This window comes from Phlebotomus papatasi, chromosome 2 (assembly GCF_024763615.1).
Source record: "Phlebotomus papatasi isolate M1 chromosome 2, Ppap_2.1, whole genome shotgun sequence".
Taxonomy (NCBI): domain Eukaryota; kingdom Metazoa; phylum Arthropoda; class Insecta; order Diptera; family Psychodidae; genus Phlebotomus; species Phlebotomus papatasi.
Genome location: NC_077223.1, coordinates 48503261 through 48525147, shown reverse-complemented (window position 1 = coordinate 48525147; position 21887 = coordinate 48503261). Strand labels below are relative to the sequence as shown.

Genomic DNA, 21887 nt, shown 5'->3' with positions numbered 1-21887 from the left:
AAAAATATTGCATCGAAAGAAACCATTAGGTCAATTATTTTTGTGGGATACTGTCTTTTAGATAAAGGTCAAACAAAATTGCAATTCGGAGTCTGAATGAATGATCATGATGATTTGAATGATCATATAAAAAATTACAATTAGTAAATGACTGTTAGACGAACAAAACTTCTCTTTTGACCCTTCAAAGCCTTTATATAATATTGCGAAATTTATTAAAAATAATTTACATTGACTGTTAAAGTTTAAAAAGTCCAGTAGATACATAGATAAGCGGATTTTGTATTACACTTCCAAAATTACCTAAATTTTAGAAATTACACTACTGGAGTCATACTGTATTTTGCAAATTTTCAGTGCTGATCGTGATCGTGATCTTTTGTACAAAATATTCCAATATTTTTAGTAATGGACAAAACTAATAATAATAATAATAATGCTGGCACAATATTCCATGAAGGAACTAGGCCGTCCCACAAGAAGATTTCTAGACATGCATTATTATTATTTTCTTGTACGGGATGAGGTTGTCAGCCCCATGCCCGTGGAACCAAGTGCAGTGAAGCTCACTGGATGCAATCCGAAAACCTATAACGCCAGAAAAATTCCTGGTGACCTAAAGCGGATTCGAACCCGGGACACTTGCATCATAGAGCGAGTGTTCGACTACTTGACCCATTGAGTGCCCCCAAAATATTAGTGGACAAAACTAATATAAGAAAATGCTGAACTACTTTGACTATGAACTCTAGGCCACGCCTCTGTAAAACTATTAATTTAAATATATATTATTAAAATTATATATTATCGGTTGGATCAGCAACTGTACTATCTTCATTTGCTTTGTGTCTGCATTCGTTGTAAACGGCGAATCGTTGGGTGGTGTTTGCAATGCATTCAGGCACGAAGCAAATGCAGTCAGCACAGTTCTTGATTCAACCGACGACATATAGGGGAAACCGGGGCAGAATTAACCAATTATACTATTAAATAGTGATATCTTATAGTTCGTCTGCGAAGGAATATTGAGGAAATCACTCTTTATTCTAAATATCTACTTCCTTTCCTATTCATTGAAATATTTATCAGCCTCATACAAACATTTTTTGTACAAATTATACGCAATGAAAAATTTCATGTGATGGCTAGTTCTACCCCGGTCTCCCCTACATATATATGATTTCCAGTAAAATAATATTCCTATAATATGTTTTGGTATCTTGTCGACAACTTTATAGAAAAGCTAGAATAGTGTGCAAAATGTTAAGAATTATTTTTCAAAATAGGTCGTAAAACATTCCAGCTTTGCGATACAGTCAAATTAGTGACATAGAGGGAAGTGGGGCACCTTTGAATTGGGGCAGCTTTGAAATTGGGCTTTTTTCTCATATTAATAAATGAAACTGGGGCTTTATTAAGATGTAATTTAGCTCCATAAATCAATTATGAAGGAAGATTACATTGTGATAAGGCCCTATTCTATTTAAAAATAAAACAAAAAAAGTCCAATTTCAAAGTTGTCATAATTCAAAGGTGCTCCACTTCCCCTAAATGCACTTGATTCTTAGAAAAAAAATGCATTTCTGTAAATTACGGTGATAATCTTTTCAAAATCAAGTATTTTAAATTAAAGTTTATAAAACCAGGGGCCTATCAAGCCTAATAAAAAGTGAAGCTATTTTTCACTTTTCCTTGTAAAAATTTTGCATCTATTGCACCGCGACTCAAACAAATTTGCTCATAGTTCTTGTATAATTTTGGCGAACATTATGAAATATGTATTTTTAGATGGATTTTAATACACGATTTCGAAATATATCAGACTGATAAGTTAATTCTCTTTAGGAAAGAACTTGCCTATAGTCTTCAGGGCCTCTATGCAAAAACGTATGGAAAAACGAAATGTCGAGAGGCCCCTGATAAAACCGAGTCGAAAAAGGTCACCGGAGATCCTTGAAAGTGTTGATTTTTTGACACTTATTTAAAATGACGAGAAGGATCGAATATGACTCAGTTTGATCCTTTTATTTTTACAAATGTTTAAGACCATTTCTGAGAAATGATGCTACTCGGTCCATCTCATTTTGTCGTGCATCTATGCGTCTGATATGCCTGATATGTCTGAAGGCTAAATGGTTGGAGATAGCGATTTGGTCCTACGATGGATCCTACATACACTGGTAAAAATGAGAGGATCAAATTGAATCATATTTGAATGAATCACCAGTGTCTCTTGAAATTTTGTATGTACGCTAACTATTAGTCATATCATAATTCTCTCATCGGAACAAAGACCAAAGGTGACATTTCCATTGTTTTTAATCGTTTGTTCCGGAGTTAAATAAGTGTCAAAACAGGGACATTTCCAAAGGATCCTCGCGCGGTGATCCGTTCATTTTCACCAATGTAAGTGGACTAAATAACCATTACCATGACCTTAATTTTTCCCTCAGCTCACTTCTTATCCTAAACTATGTTTTGTGGGTTTCTCGAAAGTGCGTATCAAAATGAATTTTTTATATAATATAATGTGGTACCGTAAGTGCGGATCATTTTGACATCCCCTGTTCGTAAGCTTTTCTTTATTTCTAGAAATTAAGGATGGTCTTTACCGATCAGACGTGGTAGATCGGATCGGTAAAGTAAAGATTTCCTTAAGTTCTAGAAATAAAGAAAAGCTTACGAACAGGGGGTGTCAAACTCACCTGCACGTACTATACTTCAATGGATGTAATAAATTCATTATCGCTACAAAACTTTTTTAACAATTTCAGAATAAAATTATAGCTACATTCTATTATACCGCATATTAATTGAAAACTTTATCTTAATCTTGATCTATTACATGATGCGTAGTTTTATCGATATAAGATCTAATTCGCGAGTTCGAGCATCTTATAAATCTGAGATGTTTTTCCATTCTTTTTAAATAAATTTTTGTTTTATATAGATCAAAAGTTAAAGAGCATAGATCTTTTTTTTATTAAAGACATTGAATTTCATCTATGACACATATACTGAAATTTGAGTTCAATCAATATTTACTGAGTGTTTCGCGTTTTTAGAAAATTTTTGAAGTGATCTGTGGATCGGTTTATATTTGCCGGGAAAAAGTACATATAAAAAGAATTGACAAAACAGAAAAGAACTTTTGGGGAGGATAGAACCTTTAAACAAGTTTCTTCTTTTGTTTTACACCTCTCTATGTAACTTTATTAATGGCAAAATAAAAATGTTAGCAATTTTTAGTGTATATCATTAAATTCACGATTTCGAGCTTTCAACAAACCCTGTAATGCTCCGTCCTTTCGTTTTACTGGATTAATTCAATTTTTAATAGAGCTTATTCAAAAAATAAGTGTCAATAAAAAAATCGTGTTTATAGCTTAGGGAAAAATCACATTGAAAATAAAATGCTCGCCATAGCCTCACCGTATTTCGTTAATTTACGCATTTTCATTGCAATTCTTACGCAAATTTTCCATTACCGTATTACCTTATCTCATACTCGGTGGCACTAGGTGAAAATAATATATGAAAATTGAAGAAATAAAACGAAACAAAAACAAACTGTTCGAGAAATTAATCGTATAGTTTTTTTGCTCACCGTGTATCGTATTTTCGTTTTATTCCTTCAATTTTCTTATATTATTTTATTCTAGTGCCACCGAGTATGAGATAAGGTAATACGGTAATCGAAAATTTGAGTAAGAATTGCAATGAAAATGCGTAAATTAACGAAAATGTGTCAATGTGATTCCGCCCTTAAGTTTATAACAAATAACAATCGTCTTTTTATTGCTCGTTATGGAAAAAGCAGTATATTGAGTAGATCTATGTATAATCAAACTATAGATTTTTCAATATATTTTTTGACGTATTGAACAAAATGATGATTTTACTTATAACTTGGTGGAAGATTTAGCAAATCATTTTATGAACTGTATTTATTTGGTTTGCAAAATAACATTGGACATCTAAAATAATTTTTAGAACGCTGAATTGGTTTAATCTAACTTTGAAATTCTGGTATTTTGGAAAGTTTTATGATTTATTACCTTTCTGTTTGGGTTTGTTTTAAACAAATCAATTTAAACAAACTGCCAGGAAACAGTTGAACTTTAGACAATTGAGTACTTTAACCTTTACGCTTTTCCCAAGGAATCTCTTCAATTTTCTTTTTATTTAAATTTTCTGTGTCTGTGACATTTTAATTGTGTTCTTCACCCACGTAAAAATTTCTCGTACTCACCATGTGTCCTTTTCCCGTTGAAATCTATTTTGCGCTTGAAAGAAAGTATTTTTAGCATTTTTTTTGAATCCTTCCGCAATATTGGACACAATCCAGAGTTTTGCAATAGACCGTGGGGATATTCATTGAGGCTCTACTCTAGTCCCAATCTCCCATGGCTTCGTTGGAAAATGCTAATTTTCCTTTTCCATCCAAATTTTGCAAGTACGGTATAAAAAATGGATGATGAAATTTTCTCGAAAATACTACCTATATATCTGTGCTATATACCGGAATATAATTCCGATATATATAATATTGGTTGTGGGAAGTAATTTGAAAGGAATTTGCTATATATTTTGTCAAAAACTTCCAACTGTAGCTATCAAATATTAATTGTCTAATATCATTGTATTAAACATGAGTATGTTTTTGACATGATGACAATTGAAATAAGCATAATTTACCACTTTAATTGAAAATTTTGTGGTTGATGGATTAAAATAGCTTTGGGGCGTCATTTTCTAACCACGTCTTCATATTTGGGCGCTTGATGCCTGTAAAATGTGTACTGCATAAACATACTACTCCAGTTAATTTAATATGTTTGAATAAAAACAAATAAAAAAGACATTGTTCTTTAAATGCTTCTGTTAATGTGAAATTTGGATTAGAAATGATATGCTTTTCAGTGTTTTGGAAACTGTCAACAAATTAAATGAACTGTGTTTTTTTATAAGTCACCTTCCAACAATAATTGAATTGGATAGCAAAATATGCACACTCTTTTCGTATATTAAATGCAATTAATTTACCTAAAACTCGCAGTCTTACACTTTTCCATTTCTCTCTATCGTATAAAAATAGTGAAATTCTTTTAAGATACTTTCACTCTGTTTCCCGAGGGAGAATACCCAGATATCGATTGAGTAAGTTTAACTTTTAAGCAAAAAGCTTGACGATGCTTTATCAATTTAAAATGATGTCTGAATAATTCACTTGACCATCCGCAACAATTCACCACATGGCAATTTTTTCGAACCATCTGTTTGGTGTGCAATACTTTGATGTTTATTTGATACGTTCTAAAAAAAAATCTTACATGTACGTAGTACTACATTCTCAATTGCATCATCATCCTCGTAAATTTTTTATCGCTATTACCCACGCATTTCAGTGCTTTTAAATAATTATTCATTTATCTAGTTCGATCATGATTTGAGCGCTCATATAAATTAAACTGCAAGGTCAGTTTACATCTTTTCACTTCTTCTTGATCTTATCTCAGAATTTTGTGCAATCCTTCGGGTTTTGGGTTTTTGTGTTAATCTTTGAGTTGTATAAAAGACATCTCGATACCCACAATGCATAGGATAGTTATTCATGAAGTTTTTACTCCTTAAGAGTAGGTCATATGGGACCAGCAAAATTCACGAATATTCTCTCAACAATAGTACTCATTGCAGCTTTAGAAGTACTAAAATGCCGAAGTTCTGAAATCTGTGAAATTCTTTTCCTAAAAAATAAAAAAAACGAGATTTTAAAAAAAATGTCAGGTAGAAATATCGAGAAATGTAAAATTTATTATAATAGATATTGTAACGAGAGAAAAACGACAAATCTTTAATTTCTTAAACCTAAAAATGTTATTACTACACTGAGAAAAAAGGGGGTGCGATTAACTTTTTTTCTTCGTAACTTTAACACTTTTTAGGTGTAAAAATATATCAACATTTTTTAATGTTAATTTTACACCCTTTTAAGTGTAAAATTAACATGAAAGAGGGTAACTTTAACCCATAATACACCTAAAAAGCATAGTATTTACACCGATTTCGGATCAATAATGCAGGGTTAAATTAACATTTCCGGAATGTTATTTTAACTTTTTCGGATTTCTCTCAGTATAGGAAAGTTTGTAAATCTAAGTTTCCTTCAAGCAAAAGGAATTAAAAAAAAAAATTGTAACTCTAACCTACCTGGATAATTTTGATTGAAATCATTAAAACAGAGAACATTTTTTTTTGCTACAACTCCACAGAAAGAGCAGTATATTATAATCCTTCGACTTTCAGTTACATTTGACTCCTAACAGCATCAAGGGGTCGTATTTTGGGTAGAATTTTGGAAATCTCAGTATTCTAGCTTTTTGACGTAATGTTGTTTGTCCGTCTGTCAATCGTTCGATTATCACCAGCTCTACAGGCCAAAAGTTATACCGAAAATTCACATAGGTTGATCCTCGAGAATATACTCAGCTCGAAACATTTGGCGGGAGAAGATCAGCCCAAAATCAAACTATACTGCTGACAAAGGATATAGCTCCACTTCTTCATATAAGAAAAGATTAAGTTTAAGATTTGTCTATGGGTCGGCTTAAACCTTTATCGGTTCCGCTGCATCCAGGCCACTTATTTGGGCCCATTATGCACTCCCCATTACTCTATTCTATCTTAACCCCCAAGGCGGTCCTCCAGCTCCATATCTCGGTTTCTGTATGCCTGAGGTACACACACAGTGCCGTTTCTATATTGCGACAGACCATCCTTAGTTGGATCAGTTGCAGTGAATGTGTATTTGTATAGAAAGATCTCTTTATGCCGAACTCGTTTCTGTGCCAGCCTCTCTTATTTAGGCGGTTCATTGTTAATGCATTAGGGGAAACTGGGGTACCAGCAAACACGGGGTACTACCAAACACTAATTTTTATTTCTAAACTACTTGGAATATCTCGACCATTCCTTCAGTGGACAAGCATCCCTATAGTGCCTATAAATTCCTATAGGTCTTATCCTCTGAAGTCGAATATCCGATTAAAAAATCGCAGTGTTTGGGGGTGCCCCAGTTTCCCTTAGGCATTACTTTTTCATTTATTCACTGGACTAATTCGCTACGGCTGCTGAAAAATTTGCAGCTGCCGAGTTTCAAACCCGATACCTCACAGTCAGAGACATTTCTACCAACTGATTCACTGAGGCTCTAACTAATATAAGAAAAACAAACTCAGAAAAAATCGGAAAAAATCAAAAATTTAAACGTATTTACTACAAACTGACACTAAAAGTTACATTTGGATTAGGGTAAGTGTGCGAAATTTCGACATATTTGCAAATAAGCACCGAAGTCCTAATTTTGAAATGTAACAATTCTAATACATATTCAAATCAACTTGTTACTTCTTTTCCAAGAGTGTTGTTTCGAACCTAGAAAAGTAGTTGAATATCTATGTTTTCTTTAAACAATTTCTTTAAATATTGAAAAATAAAAAAATAATATAGACATTCCTTTGGGTAATATTCCGGCCACTGTGAATGGAATTTCGGCCACCTTGTTTGTGGCCACTTTGTGCGAAACAACGGTTACAAAATTTCCAAATATCACACGAAGCGAGTCAAATATTTAGTTTTATACATTTATATGATTTATATGATCCACAAGTCCTGAGATCATACGTATAATTTATCCTGTAAATTTGATCTTGGCACCCCAAATTTACGCGCATATTCACGTAGACACTTGCCCTTCAGGAAGTCTTCCAAGGCTTTTTCTACATCATCCTTTTTATAGAGGCTTCGCTTCTTCTTCGGGCATTTTGTAATTGTAACCTAATATTGAAAAGAAAAAGCTAAAATAAAAAAAAAATTAGCGAAACAAAAGGTATTGCCGGATTAGGAAACACTACCTCGCTAGAGAGACGCTCACAAATTATCTACTTTTTTACACGAAATACAGGATCCAGCTAGGAAATTTTGCCCGAAATTTAAAGATTGATTCACTATTAACTCTTTCGTCTCTTTTGGGACTCTGAGTACCCAAAGCAGCATATGAATGTTCTGTGAAAAACAATGTTTTTTTAATTATTCAGAACTAATAAAAGTCCTATTCTTGTGGATGATTACAAACTATAACGATGTCCAAATGTAAGATATATTTTGTAGAACCTCAATTAATTCGTGAGCTTAGATATTTTTGATTAAAAAATGGTGAAACTGGCTTGCAGCATATGCTTCGGTCCGGAAAGAGTTAACATAAAGAGAAACAATCTTTAATGAAAACTAATCAATTTTCATGTCAATCATCGTATTAGAATTCTCTACACTTCACCACAAACCACTAGGCTGATAGTAACACAAGCAGTGTCACATTTTTTTGTAAGACTCCACACTGAGTTTGTACAACACAATTTTAATTTAAATTATACCTAAAATTTAACGATTATTCAGTTATTACATTCTAAAATGAATAAATATTTAAAACAAAAATAAATTCATTGATTTATTCAAAGAATGCATAATTTTAATTAATTTATTTTCTTTGCCGGAATTACACTCAAAGTGGCCGAAATTAAAAGCTGTCCGAAATACGGCACACTTACCCTTCGTACTGTCAGAACTGTGACTAATCTCTTTCAATTTTCTGATTTCTGGCTGGTACAGTAGAGTCTCGCTATAGTCCATATTTGGTTTCAAATTTGACACTTGGGTCGCACTATAGTCCATGTAATTTTTTAAAATTATCAACGATTTTTAGTATTGAAATTGCTCGACGGCTTCCACTTTCTTTGCGATTGTGGTGCTTGTCCTTGCTCTCTTCATTGTGGATCACAATTATCACAACTACTTAATAAAATTTGCCAAAGATATTAAAATAATTATGCATATCGCATACTAAAAAACATAACCTAACTTAAAATCAGTGTTTTGAAATCAACGGTCGATAAATTGTAAACTATAGAGCGATGGCCTATAGCGAGACTCTACTGTATTATTGTTCCAGACAATAAAAATAGCTCCAAGGTATTTGTTTTCAATCAGTGGAGGTTAATGCCCAACGCACAATAACTTTTGTTTAGTAAACATGTTTTTGACATTTCAATGAGAGTGAGTGAGATGTAGATCTAGTCATCTCGCTCTATTTCATACGAAATTTTGAAAACATGTTTACAAACAAAAGTTATTGTGTGCTGGGCATAATACTTATTTAATTATTTATTTATTTATATCCCAAAAATGTGTTTAGGTTGCATCTGCCCCCGATTTATTATTACCGGTCTCCCTAGGTAAACGATAGAAAATTTGGTTTAGTAGACCGTATAAGCCAATTCATATAAGCGATCTAAGCTGAAAATCACAGCTTCTATTACAATATATTCGAGTGACTATAAAATAAGAAGTTTGAGTAAAATATTGAAAAACAATCATAAAAAAAAATGTTTTTTGCAAGAAGATGTTTTGAATGGTACATATCATTTTTTCGAATACAAAATAATAGATCTTTCTTTTATTTGTTTTCTGTCCGAAAAAATAATTTTGTATCACTTAAATGATCCAAAACATTTTCTATTGATTAAACTGCAGAAAGCTTTTTTTTGATGATTTGTTTCCAATATTCTGTAGGCCTTCTTAGCCACTTAGGATTCCGGTTTAGGACATAACCAAAACGAGGCATGACAAGACTAAATAGGTAGCACTGTTTCACATTTCATTAGAAAAGCCATTTAGTCGCCTTTACTTATTTTTTTCATCTCTTTCTATAAAATTCCGGATTTTAAAAGCCATATAATTATAGAATACAAAAACTTAGAACTTGTATTGTCAAATCAAAATGTGTGGGATTCTAATTGTTATAATTTATTAAATTTGTAGTACTTTGAAATTGTTGAATTATCTAAAATTCTAATTGTGATTTATCCGATTTTTGTATCTATGATTAATAAGTCATATTTAGATGAGAGAAGTTGCTTATACTATTTCCTTAATTCTCACAAAATCAAATTCTAGATTTTACATGGACTGAGATTTATCGAAGAAATTAAATTTCCTGAGATTCTTTCAATAGTAAAGAAATCAAACTCCGAAAGCAAAACTTTAGAAAAACATGAATTGCAATGACGGATATTCATCTGTTTTTTGAACTAACAAAAGTTTAATCTTTGAGGTTTTTCTCTAAGAACTGTCCGATCTAGACAAATATTTTATGTAAAGAACACAAGAAATATACTTGAAAATTCTTTATTTTTGACATTTGTGCTATCAGAATCGTATAAAGCGAATGAAAAGGTTATTCATGGGTTTTTCATTGTATTTGGCAGAATGTGTGATGTAACTTTTGTGCAAATTGGATGCATTTTGAGAGTGCCATTTGCATAATTTGCATTGGTATTTGCATTATTTGGGTTTTCGACCACGTCATGAGTGGATTGAATTTTATTTTCCTGCACAAACATTACTTATTTACACTTGTGAATGGGAAAATGAAAGGGTAAGCCTGAGGAAAGGAAAATACAACCAATTATCGATTTTAAGTGGGTGTCTTGAAGGATATAAATTGCACGTGCTATCAAAAAAAATTCTAGTTATTGCTAAATAAATGAGTATCGTAAATTGATGGGACAACTTGTCGATAGATGCATTAAAGTGCTAGATTATCCAAAGGTTATATTATGAGATGTTCTAGTTTGCCTTAGAAAAAATATTGCGAGCAAATAAATATTTATTTAAACAAAGTTCTAAACATGCTTATCACTAAAATATTATACTAGATTAATCTATCCACCTCTCCCATTAAAATTTTAATGCTGTATTTATTGCCGCTATTATGCATCCAAATGTGTGGTCTATGTCTCTGAATCACTTAATATTTAGAATTTGGCCTATTTATATATGAAAATATAAACTTGGTCTACAAAGTAGATATTTATAGTGACTTATAACATTAATTCGAAGAATTAATGAAACTCATTAATATGTAGTGATAGCCAATGAATTCTAATTGTGAATTCTTCCAGTGAGGGAGATTCTTTTATACATACGGATCACGGTAGTCATTCGTCCATTTGATTATTGAGTTTTTGATGTGAAAGCACATTTATGTTTTTTGTATAAATTTAAACCTATTTTTGCAGGCCAAGTTTACTGTTATATCACTAATATATTAAGTTTCAAATTTTAAGTTCGATTCAGAGACACTAATCACATATTTGCGTGTTCATTAGCGACATTTTAATGTACAATGCATTAAAATTCTAATGAGTGAATTTAACTGTGTTATCATACTTGCACATTAAAATTTTAAAATGATTCACATTAATTGTCGCTGGTGAGAGACCAAATGTGTAATTTGTGTGTTTGAATCATTTAATATTCAAAATTTGATCTATTTGTTGATAAAAAGGTAGACTTGGCCCGCAAAATTTGATATAAATTGATTTATAGCATTAATGCGAAAAATTAATGCGATTTTCGCTTTAATTTTTTAATGTGAAAAATATTTATGCTTTAGGTAAATTTAAACTTATTTTTGCAGGCCAAGTCCACTTCTTTATCAATAAATAGAAAAACCCCAAATATTAAGTGACTCAAAGACACAAATAACATATTTGGACGCTCACAAGCGACAATTAATGTAAATCACATTAAAATTTTAATGTGCAAGTGTGATAACGCCGTAAGTATAGTCAATAGGTTCATTAAATGAACCATTGATTGTTATAATAATATTAAAAAGAACATTTTTGCAATTGTTAAAGTTCTGTTAAAATTTTAATATACAGTGGTGGCTAAAATAGGAAGAGTTACTACTGTAAAGATGCGCTATGTACCGTTTGTAATTTTTTTATTTCAATTTTATGAAATCAATTTGATGTAGAAATGTTGGAATAAGTTTCGTTTTGATACCGAGATGTCTCCTCCATTTTACACAAAATAAGTCAATTAATGTAAATTCTGTTTGAACAATGCAATAGGACCATTTTTAAATAAATAGATGTAGTCTATAAACCGAATAAGTGAAAATAAAGTTTTCTTATTTTGCTCGAACTGGATTTGAATATTGATGTATTTAAAAGATTATATCTCAAGTGGCCAAAAGAACATTTATTCTACGATACTAATCATTAAAAGATTTCTATATTAAAATAAAAAAAAATCCAGATACAAAGTTATTCAGGTTGGTCCTATTATTTTGGCTATCAGTGTATACATATTGTAATTAGAATATTTCACAAAAACATTTTTTTTTGCTGATTAAGTGAATGCTTAAAATTTAAATGTTAAATAAATTCCAAATTAGTCATTGACTCTGTGCTAATTCATTTATTTTTTGGGGCTTTTTTCAAATTTGATTACGATTAGTTCGAAAATTTTACATGAACCCTCATATTTCATTTAATTATATGTAGACATATCCCACGCAAACATATGTATATATACACGCATACACATAAATAAATACAATGATATATATAATATTTAAAAGTGTTTTGACCTATTTCATTCGTAATCAAAAGACAGACAATGAATATCGAATAAAGTTAAACATTAATCTAATTTAGTATTCTGGTGGTATGATTCAATTACTCATACATTACACAAAACAAAAATAAATTCAAATAAATATACGAATATTTAAAAAAGCATAATTTTATGAATTCGCATATTACCATTCTTTTCGACAACTGCGATTCATATTTTCCATGTATCTAACTTAATTATTCGGACAATTTCATTGAAATATTGTATATTATTATATGATTTCGGTCTATTTATTATGTATACCTGGTAAAATTGTAAAGCTTCTTTAAATCTCCTTCGGATTCTGCAAAAAAAAATTATTCAATTCAACCTTTATTTTAAAATTTTTCTCGAAAAAACGAATAGCAAAACGTCTAATACTTTGCGATATAGGGGAGAACGGGATAGAATCAGCCCCGCATGGTATTAGACAGTGGCATGTTATGGTCTACTTTAGAAGGAATATTGAGGAAACCACTACTTATTCGAAGTAAACACATCCCTTCCTATTCATTGAAATATTTTTCAGCCTGATACAAACATTTTTGAACAAATTATACGCAATGAAAAATTTCATGTGCTGGCTAATTCTGCCCCGGTCTCCTCTACTTGTGCACGCAACTTCGATGCTATATCTAAAAAGAATTTTCGCATCATTTACTGTTTGCCGATTCTCAACAGATTTGAACCGATTCGAAAAGTCACTCAAAGATCACAAATATAATCGAAATTCTGATAAAAATTACTTATCGATTCATAACCGGTATATTACCGATTCATAACTGATTAGAATCAGTCAGACTTGTCGAAAATTCCAAGATTTTTCTAATAAGTCCAAACATAATCCCGTTCGGTTGATAAATATGCTGTTTAGAGTCCTTTTTTTAATTTTTGACCTTGAAAAATTATTATTAGGGATGATTCAAAGGTATTTTCGTATATGGATGCAATATTCTTCTGGGTAACCTCTAAAACATATCCAAAACTTAAAAAAAAATTGCAAAATGCGTTTTCGAGCAATCCAAAAAACCTAGTTTTGAATGGGAAGGATAGGGGAAATGAGGAGCATATTAATGGCCCAGGTTTAGCTTATGGGGGTTGCCCGAAGGTCCCAAGTCTCTAATTCTAAAGCGTTTGGCTTTTAGACCTAACGACATTCGTACAGATGGATCAGATGGACCAGAAAATGTTCCCCAGGAGATGGGAAGTGCAAATTTTGGGACGTGCAAAAATTATGCATTATTGATATCATTGATATACTGCTTTCTCCTAAAAAAAAAGGATGTAGTAAGTTGGCTACTAGGCTATGTGGATGTTGACAGAACGTCCTGTCTAAAAACTTAAAATGAAGAAAAAGAAGTTCTTTACTTTATATATTTATACCTGCCAAATATTTAAATGTATATATACTATTTCTCGTTTTTCAGTTCAAACTCGTACTAAATAAAGGTTAGTTTGCATTTAGTATATACATTTATTGACAGGTAATTATATTTTGAAGGTTTTGAGCCTGAAATGGCCTGAAACCTTGAAATGCATAAAAGGCTCAAAATGCAATGACATTCGAGAAGTAGAATTTATCATTTTGAATTAATTTTGAAATAGTAAATTTTCATCATACATTTATCTCAAATCATTTTAGAGAAGTTCTTCATATGCAAATAGTACTGTAGGCCTTTTGTCTCTACATAATATCATTCGTATTTCAAATTGAAATTCGTAATTAGTTTGGGAAATTTGACAGAAGCTACTTAATCATAATCACACAAAACTTCAGTTCCAAAACCTCACGTATTATGTTGGCCTGCGTTAAGAATTTTACTTATGCTAAACTGAGTCAGGTTTATCATTGACTTTTCCTTCTAACCTTTGCATTATTGGTAACCATGGGCTCTGGGGTGGGACATGGATATAAAAAAAAGCTAAAAATCATTCTACCATTTGATTAATAAATTTCCCCTGCAGGAGGTGACCCATGAAAAATCCTCGAAGGGTGATTCAACTCCTTGTCCACTATCTTGGGAGATCAATAAATTTTCATGAAATATCGGAGATGACTACGAAAGCTCAATCATGATGTTAACACAGATGGCTATAAAAGGAAAGTGGTGTTTTATTTCCATCCCCTTTTTTCGTACTTCTTTTCGGTATTCCATTGACGAGGGATATTATTTCTCACCAAATATTTATAGTATTTCTTTATTTGATTTCCACAATCTATACGAACGAGAGAATTTAACTAAAATGTTGTTTAAAGTTGGAAATTTCTAGTATTAGATGATTTAACTGTTACCTGGATTATTCACTTGTGAATATGAGAAATAACAATAAATTTGTAAAATTACTTACTAGTCCATCGCATATGATAGATTTATGCGTATCATTACGACTATAAGTCCTTTAGAAAGATGTGCCATTTTTTGGGGAAAATGCAGTGTAATTTACAGAATTATAAAGTATTTTGGAGGCACAACGAAATTTTATCGTTAAAATGATACTATTTCCTGTTGAATATTTTTGCAAACGATGGAGTTTGAAAATCGATCTGAATAAGACACTTCAGTTCATCCCACATTGTGATGTCATATGCACTAACACCATATTACTTTCCGCTGCGAGAATAAGCGATTCTAGGTGAATTATTTATCAAGCCCTATTGATTTCACCCACCTACATCTTTCTTTCATTCCCAATTTACGGCATTGCTTCGTCCATCGGGACACGTGAAGGGACGTCACGCTTTGTAAAATTGTGAGAAATTCTGAATTTTCCAGTGAATAAGAAGCTAACAATATTAATCTGACTCAAACAACTGCTTTACCGTATCAAAGAGAACACAACTTTGATGTTAGTCACGTTTCACGTCTGAAGATGGGAAATGACCCAGAAAAGCCTTGCAAACTGTTATTAAAGCTGGACCTAGGTTGGAATAATTGAACAATATTCAGGATCTTGTTTGGAGATCTAAAATACTCTGGGAAAACGTTAGGGCCTTGACAGACCTGGGCATTAGCCGAGAGACGGCGTAGCGTAATTTTATCCGACATAGTGGTTAAATTTCATTTCCATCATTTTCCATTAAGTCGTCTCTCGACTTAAGTCGTAAGTGTGTCCAGGGCATTATACTAATAGGTCCCTTAACGTTGATAGGCTTAATCATTTTTTCTCAATTACTCTTTTTAAGACCGTGTCTTGTTCCCTCCTTCCTCTTCTGGCTATGTTTTAATAATTTTACAAACATTAAAATATAGAATAAGTCCCAAAAAAATTATATATGTTCTCTACAGGGGGAATCTTTAAACTGGGGCACTTTTGAAATAGGGTTTTCACCTATTTTTAAATAGAATTGAACCTTACAATGATATTATTTAGTTTCAAAAACCAATTGTGAAACTTAATTGCATCATAATAAAGCTCAATTTCATAATAGAAGAAAAAAGCCCTATTTCATAGGTACCCCAATTGAAAAGCCAGTCACTTCCCTTTATAGTGCTTTTGTAGGCACTAAACTTATATTTCAAGTTTTGGATCTTCTCGTTTCATCTTAATGATATTAATATTGATTTGTGCTCAGGATACAATAAAGTATCATGTAGGATTATACAGTATGACTTCTAAAAGCTTTTCATGTAAAAAAATAAAAAAAAGATAAAATTCAATAGATTATTTCGTTGAATGTAAAATTTTATCAATATTTTTGAGTATTTATTCTTGAAACTTTACATTTTAATTTTTTTGGAAATTACTTTTTACCGTGTTTTCCTTTTTACAAGAAGTACTTAATGAATATATGCACCCTATTTATCTAACTGATGTGCTCTTATTTCTAGTCCTATAAACGAAATGATTTGTTATATAGGAAAGTTTGACCAATATATTTCCTTTACTGGCAAACATTTCTTAATTTATTGAAGCAAATTAGTGTATTGATGGTTGGATTAATGATTTTTGTTTCTTCACCTACAGGCAAACAATAAATTACAGTGCTTTTGTTTGAATTGATCCCTATTTAAATATGAACTCACTTAATGAGAATAATTATTTTTGGTTCAGAATATTCTGCAGTTGAAAAAAAGCTTATTTTTGGTCCTTTTCACACAACCTTAAATTTTGAGGATGATAATGTACTTAGTATTCTAACTTGAAAAAATCATTTTCTTATTTTAACTTTCAAACGATTCTCAGGGGTATAGTTTTACAGCTTGAATTTTGAAAGAAAGTAGTACATACATATAAAACGATTTTTTATAGCGGATGAATTCTCTGTTACAATATGAGTATACAGTAGCAAGTTCCAAGGTACATTCAAATTTTATTGAAAACAGTTTCCTCCACTTGTTAGTGAAACTCTTAAGTTTCATGGCATAATGGACAGTCAAATAATGGACAGACGGATCAGACGGAGGGATTGACGACGGATCAGGTGGACAAATAGCGTGACATAGTTTCTCAAGAGTCGTTTGATTCACGAATATAGGGGATATCGCACTACCTGCAGACGACTCAGGCTTTGAACAACTTATTTTTTTTAGTGTCTTTTTAATGATTTGATTCATTTATAATATTATATTTTATATCTAGCCCAAAGCCTTAAATTTCTTGAAAATAGTCATTGGCCAAATCCATTAAGACATATAAAAAATTGAGTTGTCCAAATCTTGAGTATTTTAAGGACTTTAAGGTAAGGTAGCGCGCTTTCGGTTTTTAAAAAAGGTTTGCGGAATCTTTGTTTTTTTCCATTTTCTTTTTTACACTTTTGTTTTTCCCGTTTGTCTATGGAAATCTTGTCTTTCATATTTTTTTAAACAAGTATACCTTTTTTTATTAAATAAAATAATGAAATTACAACGATGTTTTTTGAAGTTTTCAGTTTCGTCATGTTAGGACAAGGGGAAATTTTCTATGTTTTAGGAAGCTTTTAGTTTTGTCCATTGCATTGGGTCAAAAGGAAATTTTCTAATAAAAGGGAATTTATTGGAAAATTATAAAATGTACAAAATGTATAACAGACAAAATTTCCGATAATTGTGCAAAATATATGAAAGGTAAGATTTCCTAAAACAAAGTTTTCAAATTGGAAAAAAAACAAAGATTCCCGACCCGTATCAAAAAGTAGTTTCTGGGGGTGATAGAAGGAAATTTTCAGTTGACAAAAAATCGAAGAATTATAATAAACCTGTTCTTTCGGGCAAATTCGCATTTCTTTCTACATATAAAGCCCAATAAAATACAATCTAGAAGCATAGGGGAGACTGGGGCAATAAGTCACAAAACGGATATTTTATTTTTTTACAAGCTACCCGAGCACCTCCAAAATTTCTAATTAGCACAGTTTTATAAGAAATTTACCGCTCAATAACTCTATGAAAGTCATTTTCTTCTATTTTGTAAGGAAATATATTTATCGAGCTGTTTTCTAAAAGGTAATTTTGTGATCATTCTCAAAACTGCTGAGGAAAATAGTATCAGGCATAAGATATACTATCACATTTTGATTCGCTTTATTACGGGATACCGTAAATTTAAGTAAAATGCCGAGATTACATATTTTCATAGGAAATTTATTCTTCTACACCTTTGTAAAACACCGTTTTCTATATCTGAGCGAGAAAAGCGCATTTTAAGCTATTTTACAAAAAACACACACAAAAGACTGCAAATCGTTTGACCAATGCAAAATACAAGCGACGACACATAGCATTGACGTTTCTTTTCACCGTGGGACATCACAAATTGTTTCGGTTTTTGTTACTTTTTGCTCTATATGGGGACGCTTTGAACTTTCGCACACAAAAATGGTGTTCAAGTTCAGTGATTTTTTCTAACTACCATGCAAACCGTATCGATTCTCCAACTATGCCAAAAAAGTCTCTTACTTATAGGGTTCATAATCTCACCTCAGATAATCCCAGGAAATCCTCAGATTTTCCTCTAAAAGAAAATGAAAATTTAATGGCGATTTGTGCGAAAGTTCAATCAAGTTTCCATATTCGCACACGATTCACGTCATCATTGAACACCCTATTTTTACCTTAGATTTTGCACCGGACACTAAAAGTTGCATATCATTGTTTGAAGGGAACTCTTACCTACTTGATTAAACCGTTTTTATAAGGAATAAAACGTTTTAATATCACTTTTTGGAACTTTTCTAAGAGATGTTTCCATGACACTAAAAACCACTTTTTTGCTTGATTCCATGAGAATTTCACTCTGGAATCGGTAAATCTGGTGAATTCTTTCTTGAAAAGTCCAAATATCACCAAATTTACACTAATTAATAAGTTTTTTACGCTAAAGATTGACTAAAACTCTGCAAGCGAGAAGATCGCAAAGATTCCACCATTCCTCTACGGAGCCGGATATGCTCAAAAACGTTTGAATACGCATTATTGAAGATTTCTCTGTCCCTACAGCTACAGGAATCGGGATTTAGCACAGAGATTGAGCTTCAGAGGGTGAACAGGCCAAAATTTTCACAAAACAGTCTCTCACGGATAATTTTTTTCCTCTGACGTGAAAAACAACACAAAAGTGAGGTTATGTCAAAGATTATCAAAACCCAGTTGTAAGCTGTGTGAGCTTATTGTAGATGTGATTCTTTCATTGTACATTCAGTTTGTGCAAGCTTGAAAAATATTTTTATATCAAAGAAATGCAAAATTGCTTAATAATTACTCAACTGCAGCCTATTTGAGTCAAATTACTTCTTGTTTATCAATTTTGAGATTTTAAGTTTTACTTTTTAGTGGTGGATCTAATCGGTAGATTACAATAGATGTGAATATGAGGGATCGCATCTAAAATGAAGTTTCCTGGCAAATGTGCGAAGAAGCAATGTCTTCTATGTGCGATCGATCAATGTGAGTCAAGTTTGTGAAATTTCTTCCACCCATAAAAGCGGCCTTCTTCAGCCCAAAAGTTTTTACATAAATATAAACCCTAATAACCCCTCTACCTCCTGTGATAGTCATTTTTCAGAAAAGTGATTATAATTGTGGAAAATCATATGAAGTATTACACATCAAAATTCTAATTTTGGACCTGTTTTTAATTTTTGCTTCCTGAAACTAGGAAAAAAGGATTAGACTCCCAATTTTTTTCAGGAAAGGTGGGATTTAAGACTAGCTATTGAAATATATAGCCATAGGTAAGATTCGTAAATGAATACTGAAGAAATACGAAGTGTTCGAAGGTAGCGTATGTGCGAACGATCAAGGCTTTCCCCTACCTTTTATTACCCCAAGTGGTCGTTTTTAATAAAAGGATTTCTGGAGAAAAGAACTTTTGTGAAATTCTAAAATAGATAGCGAATTCGTATTCTAAAAATCCAAATTATTTAGAAAATATTTACCAGTGCATCAATTTTAGAAAATAAGTGGGTAATAATTGATATCTTCTGCAAGCAAAATATTTGAAAAACAGGCCTAAAAATTTCAATATATTTTTTTTTTATTTTCTTAATTCCTTGTTCAAATTCTAAGAAACTTGCGACATTGAAGAAGGTCTATGGGGGCTATCTATGGAAAAAATTTTGAGCCGCTATCTTTTTTGTCTTGGAAGACATTGAATTTTGAATTTTTCGATTTGTGACTTTTTGCCCCAGTTTCCCCTACCATTAAGCATTATGAAATTTTTGGCAAACTCATCAGTTGGGAGACTTTAATCTCTCTGGATTTTGACTAATTCGTGATTTTTATTCTTCTTCATTTCAACTTATTTGATATTTCAGGCCCATTCAGGATTTTGACTCTCTGTAATTTCATTGTGTGAGATTCTGACCTGCTCATTAATATAAATTATACCCTCTTTTGACGAATTTACGTTTTTTTTTCTTGATAAAAATTTCATATTTTATCTCATTTTTAATTATTTTACTACCCATTTTTTTGCCAGGAGAAAACTCCTGTTATTTGGTGTCGAAAACCGTAAGTTTTTTTTATATGTCTTAGAAAAAAAACTTTGATGTTCTACATATACTAATTGTTATAATATTCCTGATTAGAAAGTTTCGAGAAACTCGTCCTAAGTTTTCAGACCATTATGAAATTTAGGATAATAGTGAGATTATTATGATTCTCACCTAATGTATTGTGAGAGTTATTCATGCACAAAAAAACTTAAACCCCTCAAGTTTTCACCCACATAATACAATTAGACTTGAATTTTTAAGTTCATCAAGCAGTGAAAATTTTCTTCACTCTCAACTTTTCACCAAAACTTTTCCATGACTGATCTGAGACAGAAAGATAATGATGTTGGATAGTTCTTTGCTCTTGAATCATCTACCGTCTACAGTGAAACCACTTCCTTTTAATTTCTATCAGAGTTTCGAAGAATATTTAAGAGACGTTACCCACTGAAGTCACAAAACTCAACATAAAAATTTCGTAACAGACACGAATCACTTAACAAAATATTTATTGATTTTCGATACTATAAAGGCGAATATGCATATAGTTGTAATTGTCGCTAGCGAAAAAAATCATACTTCCCAGAAAAAAACTTTCTGGAACCACAGTCAAGTTCGTAAAATACTTTTCATAGTTTCAATTCTAGTGTACCGCAATCATTGATCAACAAAAACTTTTTCAATTATCTATATCAAATATAAAGGATGTCCGTAAGATCAACATAAACAAAACAAAAACAGCAATAATGTCATAAAAAGTTGTAGTAACTGAGATTCTTTATAGGCAACTTCAAATATTCTTTGAGTGAGTGTTTTATCACCACAATTCATCTAACGTATTCTATGGTATAAATACAAAGGATGCTTACGAAGAATATTGCCAAAAGCTTGTGTGATGGTAGATTCAACAAATTTTTGTGAATTGTCATAAGAGAATGTTGATTGATTGATTAATATTGATGTTGATTATAGGATGAACTTATTAAAATAAAATTTTATTTTAGGAGAGATCGGCGCAGAATTAGCTAGCAAATGAAATTTTTCGTTACGCGTATGAATCAGACTGATAAATCCCGTCTGACCAAGTAAGCGTGGATTATAGCCTCAATTAACCCCTATCTTTCATACCTTATGCCCTAGACACACTTACGACTAAAGTCCAGAGGCGACTAAGCTCGTTTATAGCCAAGTCAGTTCCTGACACACTGCAAACGAGGCTTAGCATTTACTGGTACTCACAAAACATAACTTTGGTCAAATGTTTTGCAGATACTTCTACTGAAAAGCACTACTACTTCTTTGTAAATGATACTACTTGCAAATTTACTTCACAATTCACGTGTAACAACAAGAATTATTCATTAGAATCGCGGAAATCGGCTTAAGTCGCGAAAGAGCTTCTACCTCACAAATAAATGTAATTAACAATAATTATTGGATGTGGACTGAGACA

At 31.7% G+C, this 21887-nt stretch overlaps 1 protein-coding gene across 27 annotated transcripts in view; it reads left to right on the top strand.

The window, feature by feature from the left end:
- The window catches only part of LOC129801417 (potassium channel subfamily T member 2), a 218039-nt gene that overhangs the window by 563 nt on the left and 195589 nt on the right, over positions 1-21887 (top strand). The gene's annotated exons all lie outside the window — the stretch shown is intronic.